This window comes from Pygoscelis adeliae, unplaced genomic scaffold (genome assembly GCF_000699105.1).
Source record: "Pygoscelis adeliae isolate BGI_AS28 unplaced genomic scaffold, ASM69910v1 Scaffold65, whole genome shotgun sequence".
In the NCBI taxonomy this organism is placed as follows: domain Eukaryota; kingdom Metazoa; phylum Chordata; class Aves; order Sphenisciformes; family Spheniscidae; genus Pygoscelis; species Pygoscelis adeliae.
In genome coordinates this window covers 1,856,276-1,869,381 of record NW_008824864.1, presented here as the reverse complement: position 1 = coordinate 1,869,381, position 13,106 = coordinate 1,856,276, and positions in this window count along the sequence as shown.

The following is a 13,106-nucleotide window of genomic DNA, read 5'->3' as shown; positions in this document are numbered from 1 at the left end:
CTTCTCCTGCGCACGCCACAGCGAGAGACGCATCAGAGAAGCGGCGGCAGGTCATGCCCTGACACACCTCAGTGGGCCAGGCAGCCCTGCGTGTGTTCCCGCATGGGGTCTCACCTGCCTGCCTGGGGGCTCGGGCAAAGGCTCGGCGCCCTCCGGCTGTGCCCAGGCTCTTCCTTGTGCCACGCGCTGCTCCAGAAGATGTCGTAAAATCAAAACGCCGTGACACGTGGTGACTGGGGGTAGCGAGAGCCTCTTGTTTTGAGCTCCCCTAATCTCTGAGGAGTGCAGAAACATTGGTGGGAGAAGGTCAGAGAAAAAAGGGAGCGCCAAGGGGAGAGAATAGTAAGAAAGAGGGGGAGGAGAAACATGTCAAAAGGCATGCTGCGTGATGCTGTTCAGGCGGCGATGGGAAGCCTGAGCCTGCAGACAACTCCGGTTTGTTATAAATGTGTTTGTGTCCGTGCAACATCCCTGCTGCCGGCGCTGCTGCCGCCTGGCATCTCCTCTGGCCTTGCCCCTGCAGCTTTCATTCCATGAGCGAATGTGGGCTTTGGGCTACCTGGCGGCCCCACGGCAGCCTGCGCCAACAGAAGGGCGAGCGGGGGGCAGGAGGCTTCCAGCCACCACTTTTGATTTTCACGCTGGGATCGGCATGCTGAGGTATTACACACCCGTCCTCTGAGCTCATCTTCGCATTTCGCTGAGGAGCGCTTTGGTCTGCCTGAAACCGTACTGACGCCATGGGAGCCCTTCTTGTAAGCCAACAGCTGCTGCGCAGTGGTTTAACGTGAGCCACTGTCAGGGAAGAAGGAACCAAAATAAAGGTTACTCTGAGACGCTTATTGAGAAGGGGTCCCCATCCCGAGTCCAGGCTCCGTGCTCCAGCGTGGGGGTGGTAGGGTGGCTGGAGCATGTCTCTGGGGAGCTTGCAAGGCTGTCACGAGGAGCTGCGCCCCAACACCTGCCAGCTCCACCCGCCGGGGCTGATGTCCTCTCATCACTACAGCACAAACACTCTGTGAAAGCCGACAGCTCGCACAGCCGCTGCTGCGGCTTTGGGGCGGCACGAATGTGAGCTGGCATGCGGGGAAGCTGCCGGCTGCTGCTACCTGCCTTCCTACACACGGTGGCAGCCTGTTTTGCTGGCTGGTGGGTTGTTTACACTTGCTCCGTTTGCAACAACAAAGGCTGTCCCATAATATATTTCCCATAATTTCTGTTTGCTGTTCTCTGCAGAAGAGTCATGGTTTATTTTTACAGCAACCTTCCATTTTGAAAAGCACCTTCCTGTTTGTGTAATGTCCCTGCAGTGGCAGAGGAATACACGCCCCCCCAGCCCGTGGCGTACAGGCGAGATGTGACTCCGGAGAAACACTGCCCGACGCATCTGGAGGCATGCTCTCTGCTGATTCATTTAGTTAATGGCTCAGGAAGAAAAGCCCTTTGTATACAGATGACTGAATAGCAGCCAATGTATCATAAAGCAAAAGTCATTGCCTTTTTTTTCTTTTTTCTTTTTTTTTTTCTCAAAACTAGCCTCCCCATCCTGCCAGAGGTGCTTTACCGAATCATTCCACTGATTTAAAACAGTATTTTGAACTTTGCCTACACAAAGGGAGGAAATGGAAAGGGAATCCCTGTCTCCCTGCCTCCCTATAGGGGAGGCTTGCCCTGTGGTGCCAGGCTGCTCCCACAGGAGAGCCTCTGCTGGGGGGAAGAGTGAGTAATGCTTGCAGGAATATGCATCTCTCTACTGTGGCTACAAAGCAACTGAATAAAGGTGGAAAAGCGAGGGTGAAGTGGGAAGAGAGACAGAGGAAGCACGGGTGGGCAGCGGGAGGGGAGACAGTGCTGCCTGGTCCAACATGTAGCAGGATGCTGCGTGGGCAAGGGGGAAGCCTGCCGGGAGCCCCCGGGGTTGTGTTAGGGCTGTCAGCGCCTGCTGTGCAAGCCCAGCTGCGACCCATCGCAGGAGCTGTCTGGTCAAGGTGGCTAGAAATTAGGAGTGCAATGAGAAACGGGCTTAATTCCCCTCTGACTTAATTCATTGTGAAATGAAATAGTTTCTGCCCCAAGCCTGAGCCAGCCTGGTGGGGTGGACGGGGCATGCAGCCTGGAGGTGTGGAGGCAGACTCCGCCAGAGATACAGCAACGTCGTTCCTCTCCTAGAGGATGCTTGGCTATTTTAAAGCAGAGGGTGTCCAGCAGCATCGCTGGCATTTCTAGGGGAAGGTGATCGCATCTGCGAAACCCAGGAGGAGAGAGAGTTGCCTCCCTCCAGCCCGGAGGAAGGTTGCCAAGTCCTACAAGGATTTAAAGCATCCTTCTGCTGATTTTGGCGATGGCCTATTCAGCAAGCTTGGCTTCAGCAAAAGCTGTTTTTAGGAGCATTTGCTCTAGAGCCTGAGCAGGTTCCAGTCTGGTGGGCAAGACTCCTCCCACAGGCAAAGCTCTTGGTAAGTAAGTCTGCTGGACATGGTCTAGACCAACATCCTCCCTCCGTCCCGCCCAGGCTGAGGGACTGTAAGCACAGGAAAAAATTAAACCAAAAAAAAAAAAGGAGGAGGAGAGGGAACTCCCTGTTCTGCTCTGAAAAGTGACTGCACCTGTATAAATGTGATGCTGCTGAATAAAATACTAAAATAAGAATTGTTTCTGTTTAACTTACTGGATCTGCAAGAACGAATCTAGTCAGGGGAAAATGAGCGAGGCGCTCTGGGCCCACGTATCATCAGCTAAATTAAGTTCCTGGTTCAGGAGCACCTTTTGCCCTCAAAGGTATTTGCACAAAATTAGCCACAACATAGTTTCACTAGCATAAAAAGGAGCTGCTATTTGGAGAGTGTGCAGAGGCACATGTGGAATTTTCTAGAACTTTTTTTACAGGCAATTGCATACAAAACGGAAAATACCCTGCTTGAAACAGAGCTGGCAGGCAGAAAACAAAACCCAACTTAAAGACTTTACACAGAGCGTAGCTGATGCGCAGCCAGTGACAGGCAGCAGTAACAGGGCCTTGCATAGTCACTTTTTAGACGGTAGAATAGCACTTTAAAGAGCGTAAATGTTTCACCTCAAAAAATGCAGAAAATTATTTCAGTTGATAGAGCTGAGCATTCAAAAATTAGGAAATGTTGCTATGAAGGTGCAACTTCTATTCAGTCTCTTTTGTGCCTATGCATACGTGATCTTGTAATTAAACACTATTTTTAGCTCAGAACCTCTGTCTCAGCCAATGAGTAGGTAGGTAATACTTTGGATTTTTTTTAGTCTTTTCAGCCAGTGTGTGACTGAGGCCATATTTACTTCATGTAATCTTAATTCCTCACTGAGTAGTTCATAATTTTCATGTGGCATTTTGATAATGCTCATCACTATTGTTTGTCAGTGTCCTACAAACATGAAAGTATTCACATAACACCCCGCAGGAGTAGGACGCTTTGTTACAATTCTCTCCTACATCTTTGCTTCCCAGCTTGGGAGCTCTGGCACAAAAATGTTTAAGTTCAGAAATAGGTACTGGCAATGGACTGAGACCATAGAGGCATAATTCTTCAGGAGGTGCAATGTTTTGTAGTCCGTGGCTCTTACAGACTTCAGCTGTTGCCGTGTGGGCCCAGCACCCCAGCAAAACTAAAAGTACTTTACCTAGCAAACTCAAAAAATGAGGAATACAGAAAGAGCCCAACTGTGTGACTTGCCCCACATCACTTTGGGCCTGAAGCAGGACAACATCAATGTATCATCTTCATCACAATACCATTCCTTCTCTTCCTTGAGCTCCTTGATCTGTTCATTAGAGCCTCCAAGCTCCTGCCAAAAGGGAAGCACAGATCTTGCAGATCTATATCGCAATGCACGCGCACATGAATTAGAGGTTTCCTCCATGCTCTTCATACTAGCGTCACCAGAGATTGCAGTCTTAATGTCATTTATTCTCTGCTCTTGGTTGTTCTTTTTTGTTGTTGTTGTTGTTAAATAAACGGCAAAATCTACAGTTCATGGTGCAGGGTCATACTGCCACATAATGACCATCAGAAGGTCGGAGTCTTTGATTTCATCATTTGAGCTAAAGAGCTAGCTGATAGACCCTTTTGTAGTGCCAGTGTTTCAAGCTAGAAGAGCCCTTTATATCTTTTAGTCTGATCTCCTGTATACCCAGGCCATTACATTTTCTCCCAGATACTACCTGTTCCTGTCATTCCCCACAACTTGTTGTTCTTGCTCATCTTTATTCTTCTACCATTGCTCTGCATTTGCCTTTCCCACTTTGTTTCTAGCGCTGACCCTTTCCTCCATCCCTAGCTTTTCTCCCTTCCCTTACGTTCCCCAGCCCCTCTCTTCAGCTTCGTTTCCCCTGATGCAAGTCTCACCTTGTTCTCTGCGCTGCCGTCATCCTGCTCCAGGTCACAGCACAGGACACCTGGGAGAAGCTTTCCGTGCTGCTTCTAGCAAACACAGGGAATGGCTTATTGCTTTATTTTAAAATGATACCAGAAAGGGGAGTGGGGGTGGAAGGAGAATGTGGTCCCCTCAGCCCCTACTCTTAGGGTTACACTTAGGGTTACAGGGGCTAGGGCCCTCCTCCAGGATTTTGGAGAAGTGCCTCCAGCTCCGTTGCTGCCTGGTAGCTTTGAGGACTGGCACAAAGAAAGAGATCACTGGCTACTCTGGGATTTTTCAATTTTCTGTTGAAACAAAACAAGGAAAATCAAAAAGGTCCCAAAGGGAGGAGCATAACCTTCCCTGTACCATCCTGGGGATGCAGAGGCCCGGCTGTGCTAAGTATTTCCTTATAAAAGAGGTTATTGTGTAGAATGCACGAACGCTCTTGGAACTGCTCTCTCTCTTCTCCCAGCTCCAAGAAGTACCATAACCACTGAGCTGCAAAGTCATGCATCTCGCCGAGCATCAAGCTGTCCCGCATCTTGCAACACCAGGACAGCAATGAAGGCGTGGGCATGAGAAAACCTGCTCTCATAGCTGCAGCACAGCAAGATGTGTCTGCATCATCTGGCACGTTTCGCTGTTGTGTCATGTGCAGTTTCTACAGGAACTTGGCAACACACCCAAGACAGCGAGTTTTACAACATGGTCCTGTGAAGTCTGCCGTGGAGTATTTAGGATCAAGCTGAGAGAATTAACATGAACCAGTTAACCAGGAGGGCTGACTAGAGATAAAACTTCAAGGCTGCCTACCAGGGCACCCAAAACCAGATCAGTAGGTTTTACGCAGCAGATATACACCTCTTGAGATGAATAGCTGGGCACTTGGTATACCAGTAAGGATCCAAAAAGCCTGTCTCCCTTGATGGCCCTAGCTCCGAAAGATCCCAGAGCAAGGCATCCTGGGTTAGGGCAATGCCTGGGCACTGAGTGACTCCCAGCCAGGAGAGCCTGGGAGCACTGGGGGAGGTTAAGGCAGGTTAACCACTGACCAGGATTGCCTTTTATGTTTTCTTCACTTGCAACTTGTGTTCCCACACTCCCCCTAAGGACAAGCCTTGCTTTAAGTCTTGCTAGATACATTCTGTTTGTGTTTCATTGCGAAGCCTGGGGGTAGCGGGGGAAAAGACTAGGTGAATCTGAATGAAACCAGCACATTTGCAGGGTGTTGCCCCGCCAGAGGCAGCAAATTGGAGCAGAGGGCTATTTGCAGGCATGCCTGAAAGACTGGTACCTCAGGACATGTTTCAGTAGCCTGGCTGCTTCGTGGCAGCCTACAGTTGGTCTGTGCCAGATCTGATGCTTTCAGGCTTTAGCTCATCAGGGTTTCCCTCTAGAATAGTATGTGTTCCACCTGCACGAAGCTGATGGCAGAGGTGTGGCATGGGCCTGGGTGAACCTGGGCCTCACAAGGGCCAAAAAAGCCTGGTCTCCTCCACCCAGCGCGCAATCGGTAGCACACAGGTTAGTAGTTTGGGCACTCATCTAGAGAGAGGGGCATGGAGGACAAGGGGTTGCATTCCCTGGGCAGAGAAGGGGCTCCTGGGGGAGCCTGTTTTATAAAAGGGCCCTTCCTCCTGCTGTGTCCTTGAGAAAATTTGGCTCTGGAGTATTTACACCATGTCCTGTCCTCCAGGTGTGCCATGGATGTCTGTAAGCATCTAGAAGAGACCTTCCCAGGGAGGCAGGTGAGGCCATCTCCTCCTGGGGGCAGCCCGAGGCAAGAGCCACCCAACTCAGCTCTGACCAGGCTGAAAAAATGTGGTTTGCATTAAGGCACAGCTCTTGTTCCCAGGAAAAGTCTGATGATTATCTACAGATTTTAGGTGCATGTGGGGGCTAAGTGTAGGTGAAGCTTTTGAGCTTTGCATTGTTAGTCCTAGGGACACGCTTAGGTGCCCAAGTCCTTCACTGGCTTCACCTCCAGGTCTAGCAGGACTCTACAGATGAAGGTCTCTCCCAGAAGCTTACACTCCAGTGCTCTTTTCCTTTCTAAAAAGCCATAGGCACATCTCTAACAAAAAAGCAGAAGCTGTCCACAATTCTCAGGCACTGCCTCCAAAACAGAGGCTGTACTTCGGTTAAATGGTTGCTAGATTATTATTTATTTTTTTTTTAAACCTTGGCAAAACAACATTTTTTCATCTAAGCTCATTGTTGGAAATAATTGAACTCCGTTTGCTGATACTTCAGTACATACAAAAAAACCCCCATTCGACTTGAGGCAGTCAGCACAGAAAGTTTTAGCCCAGACACTTGAACTCTGGCAACAGTAAGGCACTGATAGCAGGATCCGATCACAAAAAGCACGGAGGAATAGCTAGTACCAGCTGCAGGGTTACTTTCACAGATAAATGCAGCACGCATTGTAAAACAAAATGTTTATAGGAGGGAAAACTAAAGTTTTTAACAGACATCTTTCCCCAGGAGTAAGATGGGACCTTTGCCAGCAAGCCAGAGGGAGGGGAGTTCCTCTCGTGGTATAACAAGATGCCGTCAGCAGTAAGCAAGCAGCTCGCTGTTCAGGGAATGGATGCGGTCGCTTGCATCCACATGGCTGGAAAAGCTGAGGAAGCAGCTCACGAGATACGCTGACAGGGTCAGGAAAGGGAATTGATGGCAGCAAAAAATCAGCTTTTACTAATTGCAGTGCCAAGTCAAGGGTGGAGCCTTCACAAAGAGGAGAAGCTTACTCTTTCTAGTGGACCTTGGCATATGAGATTAGCAGTCCTGCCAAAGACAAGGGGACCTTGATGGGAATGACTCACCAAGTGGCACGTTTACTGGTTGCTCAGCTTTCTGCCCTGTTTCCATCTTCAGTTTTGTTTCTTTTTCCATGATAAAGTCCTTGGTCATGGCCACGCTATCTTTTACAAACCCATAAAGTACCAAAAAAACTGCTTATTGTTTTTCATCAGTATAGTTCTTCTAACCTTGGCTACTAATGGGCCAGAGTGTCCCAAGGGAGAGCCAAAGGGCACAGACTCTTCCCAGAAAGCAGCAGAACAAAAGCCACGGCTGTGATGACTTTTTCTAGGCAGCTGCCCTATGTGGAAGGTAAGTCTTGGAAGATTTTCCCAGAATGGTGGTGGGGTATTTTCGCTACATTTAGTGTACTTGCTTTTGTCAGAAATGGACCTTTGGTTAGCCCACCGCCGGGACAAGTTTCCAAGTGTGCAAAAAGAGACAGTCATTTTAAAGGAGGCAAATAACAAGTAGGGCGCTGCAGGTGTCTGCAGGGAACTGTCCTGTTTAACATCTTTATCAATAATCTCAGGGAGGTGACAGAGTCCATTTTCCTCATGTTTGCAGAGGAATTGGTCAACACGCTTGAGACCAGGCCTGTCATCCAGAGAGAGAGAGAGAGAGGCTGGAGGAATGGGCCAACCTTATGAAATTCAACATGGATAATTGCAAAGAAGTCCTGCATCTGGGAAGAAATAACCCTATGGCGACAGTACAGGTTGGGGACTGCCAGGCTGGGGAGAAGCTCTGTTGAAAAGGCCCTTGGGGGTGAGTTGGGGTGGGGGCTGTGTAGACAGCAAGCTGAATATGAGCTGGGAGTGTGCCCCGGCAATGATGAAGGCCAACACCATCCTGGGCTGCAATAACAGGAACATAACCAGTAGATCAAGGGAAGTGATTACCTCCAGCTTCTCAGCACTCATTAGTCTGCATCCAAAACATTGTGTCCAGTTTTGCCCCCCGCCCCTGGCCATCAGAAAGGCATTGACAGCAAGCTCGGTGGAGGACAACCAAGACGGTCAGCATGCTGGATGGAGCATGCTCTCTGTGAGAAGATACTGAGGTTATGGGGCCTGTTCGACTTGGAGAAGAGAAGATTCTGGGGGGAGGGCCTGATGACAGCCTTCCAATACCTGTGAGAAGGTTACCGAAAAGACAGAGCCAGGCTCCTCACTGTGGTGCATGGTGAGACAACAGGCACAAGTTGAAACAAGAGAAGTTCAAACTCATAAGGAAAAACGTTCTTGCCAGGACACCAGCCAAGCAGTCAACCAAGTTGCCCTAAGAGGCTGTACAGTTTCCATCCTTGGAGGTTTTCAAGATCAGGTTAGGTGAAGCCCTGAGTAACCTGGTCTGACCTCATGGCTGACCCTGATTTGGACAGGAGGTGGGATCTCCTGAGGTCCCTTCCATATTGAACTATTCTGTGAGCCTACGATCCTAATTCTCTTTGAGCTTTACTGTCCTCATATCCTGGAGATTTTTACAGCCTCTGGTGTAAAAATTTGAAGCATGCAGTGCAGCATCCTTTCTGCTTCTACAGGGAAAGGCCTCACTCATTCACTTGCCATTAAAACATGATTTGCATGATCAGGAGGGTGGGGTTTGACTCAATCTTCTCTCTTCTATCCATTTACACTATTTCCCACCTTGGTTTCTTTTCAAGAGCATTTTTGGTGTGCACACCTTGCAAAACCCTTCAGCAGCTCTGTGTGGAGGACAAAGGCTAAAGCCACAGACCGTGTGAGAGAGGGGGGCAAAATCCCTCTCTGTGCCACATGTAAAATCTGAATGCTTACATGGCCTCTAGGAAAATTTTAAAAAGAAGGAAAATAGCACTAAAAACATAATGAAAATAATTTTCTTTAGTTGGTGGTTATGGTGATGTCAATGGTTGAAGGTCTACAAATCACAATGTTCCCATGCCACAAAGTAACAGCTCTGTAAGAGCTGTTCCTGGTTCCTGGGGGCTGTATCTCTTGATATTGTAGAATTGATACTGTAAAATATCAAGAGGGGCTTGATATTGTGCAGTTGTCCCTAGGAGTCACACTGCAAATAAAGTAGCTTCTCATCTAAAACAGATACAATGATGGCTGTGGTAAGAGTTTGACTGGACACAGAAGGGCAGCTGGGTTTATCATCGTGGCTGGCAAAACACAAGGTAGGTCCCTGTTCACCCTTGTGATGTGAAAATTTTTGCAAATTCAGTACGTAAATAAAGCCAGTCCCAAGGAAAGGCGCACAACAGTGGCTAACGTGGACTTCGCCCCTTCTCTCCCTCCCCATACACCTGGCAAAGGCAGCCACGGTGCTGTGGAGCAACCAACCCGCCCCATAGTGCAGCACGGCTGTGGCTTTATGGGACGAGGCTCCATCTGAAAACAGAGACAGACCCCACTAGCATCCCTGAACAATAAAGATTTCTCTGTCTTCACTCACACACAGAATAAAGTCACAGAGAACTGCAAAGGACTGACTAGTCCCCTACAAGGAGGAGCAAAACAGTAATTTTATTGAACACCCGCTGCCACTTTTAACATCTGTCTGCATTTATGCTGTGCCCTGAATAGCCTGCAAGTAGACCAAATCAAGAATGATGACTTGCTGACAGCTGGCCTCGTCTCTCCTCTGCCCCTGTTGCCTTGCTGATGGTGGGATGCAATCTGAAACGTTAAGGTGCCCGCCTCCCTCTCGGGAACTCGCTCTGCCCTGCGTCCCCACTGTGAGGATAACCATGCACTTGGGTACCGAGGCAAGGAGAGGAACCAAGAAATCCCAGCAACAGAGGAGCATCAAGGATATTTAAAGCTATTCTTTTAGTTATAAGCCTCAAGCTGAGGTGAGACTGTGGGTTTGGAAAGGGCTGCTGAGTATTCTCCCTTCTTTTCACGAGCGGAGGCGGTGCCTGTGTAAGCTGAAGGTGCAGTTTGCATCAGGCTGCACCAGCACAAAGCCGAAAAACCTGTCCTGCAGCGCGACTTCCCCGGCTCTCCTGCACCCTATTCCTTCCTCATACTGAGCCACGGAGCAGCATCTTGAGACGCAAACTCCTTTTATCTAGCAGAACCTGCCAAGTTAGTGTTTCAACGGGAGCGATTTTGCTGATGGGACAGAGCGGCAGAAGTGCAGTAGTCCAGTGTGGCCAGTGTTAAAGAACAAGACATAAAAGGTCACTTCTCAGCCGCAGCCTGAGTATCTATTGAACACGAAATAGGCAACGAGAGAAGAGAAGCATTCAACATGCCATGAATGGCTGCCTTGTGGATTCATTTTGTAGGAGCCACGCATGTGGAAGGCTGTGTCCAGCAGTGGAAAAAATCTCACTAACCTATTTTTATCATTGCCAGCAAAGTCTGGCAACTGTCTAGATGTTCTAGGTTCATTTAAAAGTGACTTTTGATACGGTTCAAGGTCCTCAGTGCTGTCAGTTCAAACTAGGTCGTTTCCTCAGAGCTGTCAACAGGCAGAAACTGAAGAGGCAGCTATTTTATAATCATCATAATTATACAGTGGCCATAGGCTTAAGCCACCCTCTAAACATAGAAACCCAACAAAACCCAGCTTGGGCTGGGCTAAGTTAGTGCTTGTGCTCCTTAGCTAGAGCAGCAACTCTCACCCAGGGACAGCAGCCCCCAGCCCCCCTGGGGCTCACAGGGTGTCCCTCCTGGGCAGCAGGAGTGGCTGCAGGGACTTGCTTACTCTGCTGCGAAGCACCTGGCTCCTCAGACTGCTTCCACTGCTACGCAGCACACCCATCCTCCCAGGGTGCTCAGACCATCGCCTGCCTCCATGTTATCAGCCTCTTGCTAGCAGTGAAAAATAAAAAAAAAGGTGCTGTAGTATTTAGAAAGAGCCCCTGCATTGCTTGTATCATTGCCTACCAGCTGGAGGCTTGCTAGGCAGCTGTCTCTGCAAAGGCTTGCAAGCACCTGTGTTCAGAACTTGTACGAAAACAGGGCAAGGCTCAGCTTGAACTTCACAGCACATTCCCCCATGGAAACTGCATCAGACTCACACTTATCACTGGGAGCTTAGCCCCCACCACTTTTTTCCACCCTCCCCCAGAGCAATTGCTCTGAGCCCATCTCCTGCAAAGTTTACTTGGACTTACAGATTCATCTGAAAAACAAAAATAGTGGAGACATACAGGCAGTTCCTAAAAGCTGTCTGCAAACACTTCATATTCTTTCCTCCTGAAGGGTGGAGGGGGTGAAATACAGTCCTGACTGGGATAGTCTGTCAAAATAAATCCAGGCTTTTCTGTCTATTGGAGCAATTCCTTTAGGAGCTCTTTTCAAAGTCACCCTGCAGGTAACTACATCCTCCCCTTCCGCAAATACATCTTCTCTACACCCTTTACAAGTAAGCCTATTAATTGCTGAAACATAGTTAGAATGGGGTATGATGGATTTAAATTTTTAAAGTGTCTGAGAGGATAGGATTTATTCCCACCCCAAACGTGTTAGGCTTAAACCTTTCTTTCCATTAGTGCCAGCTTCTTCCCACATCCCACACCCTTTCCACCTTTCATGGACCTGCTGTCATTTTTTCCTTGTACTCAATTACGGTGCTAGTGTGCTAAGATCCCTGTAAAATGCCAATGTTCTGTACCACAGAAGACTCCCCCAGCTCCATGGTAAAGGAGAAAGCTATTTTCCAGCAATAAGCCCCATCCCCATGGAAAACCAGGCTCTCCATGCCTTGGTGCACCTTCTTCCAACATTGCTGACCATGCAGCTAGCTTGAGACACTATCTGTTCCTGAGGCAGGGTCGCTCTGATTTTCTAAAGCAAGTCTAATCTTTCATCTGGCATAATTACCTTGTAGATCGCCAAATCCAGCCTTCCTCAGGACCTTGTAAAGTCCTTGCCCCTTAGTCAAACATTTATTTTCTTAAGCTTGCAATAGCAGATATACCGTTTCCTGGTGCAAATTCCCATATTCTGCATGCACTCTTATTTTTTCCTCACCGTCCTTGGCTAGCTTACAACATATAAATGGCCATATCCTTTAGTGGCTTGGCTTTACCTTTCCTTGTTTTCCTCACAGCAGCAGACAAGGGGCACAGCTTTCAGCAGTCTTGAAGCCATATGGTGCAGAGCCCACCGATGCTTCCCCATCTACCCAAGCCAAAAAGCCAGCAGCAACCTCTGCTGTGCCACTTTGCCACACACATTTCAACAGCTTGTGCAAACTTTGCATGTTATCCATTTACCAGCATTACAGGTGGTGTTTTATGTTACTACCTAACATAGGACTTAGTCCCATTACCAGTTATCATATCTCCTACTATCCCAATCCAAGCAAGTGTCTAGATCAGGACTGCTCTGATCCCACAGCTTTGCTATCCACAAACAATTCCCATAGACATACAATATATAGTGCCACATTTGGCCAGAAAACATAGCTATGTTAAGCATATCTACTGCAAAGGATTAGCAGCACCTGTGTTTAATGAAGAAATCTGCTTGTCTGGAAATAAAGCTGCTTAAGCCCTTTTCCTTTCTAGAGTGGTTTCTCACATTCCAGGCATGCTTATAAGGTCTTAACATGGTTACACCTTTCGTGTTTACTGATGGGGAAGCTAGGATGGCATAGAAAAGACAAGTATTTTACTTTTGTATGTTTTTCTTCCCCCTATCTATTCCTCCCAATAAACATTACATCCCACCTCGAGGATAATTTTTTCCTACTATTTTTTTTCCAAAGCATCAGTACTTGCTTCTCTGCTGACCCACCAAAGCAGGACAGACCTCTTCCTAGCTGGGATCCTTGCCATGTCCTGACTCACTTCCCTCTCTCCCCCTTCACAAGCATTACACCACTGTTAGTCACTTCTGCCACAGCACACGCATGGAAAAAAAAAATCTCACTCTGACATTGTCCCAAACACAGTGTTTCCCCTTCACTAT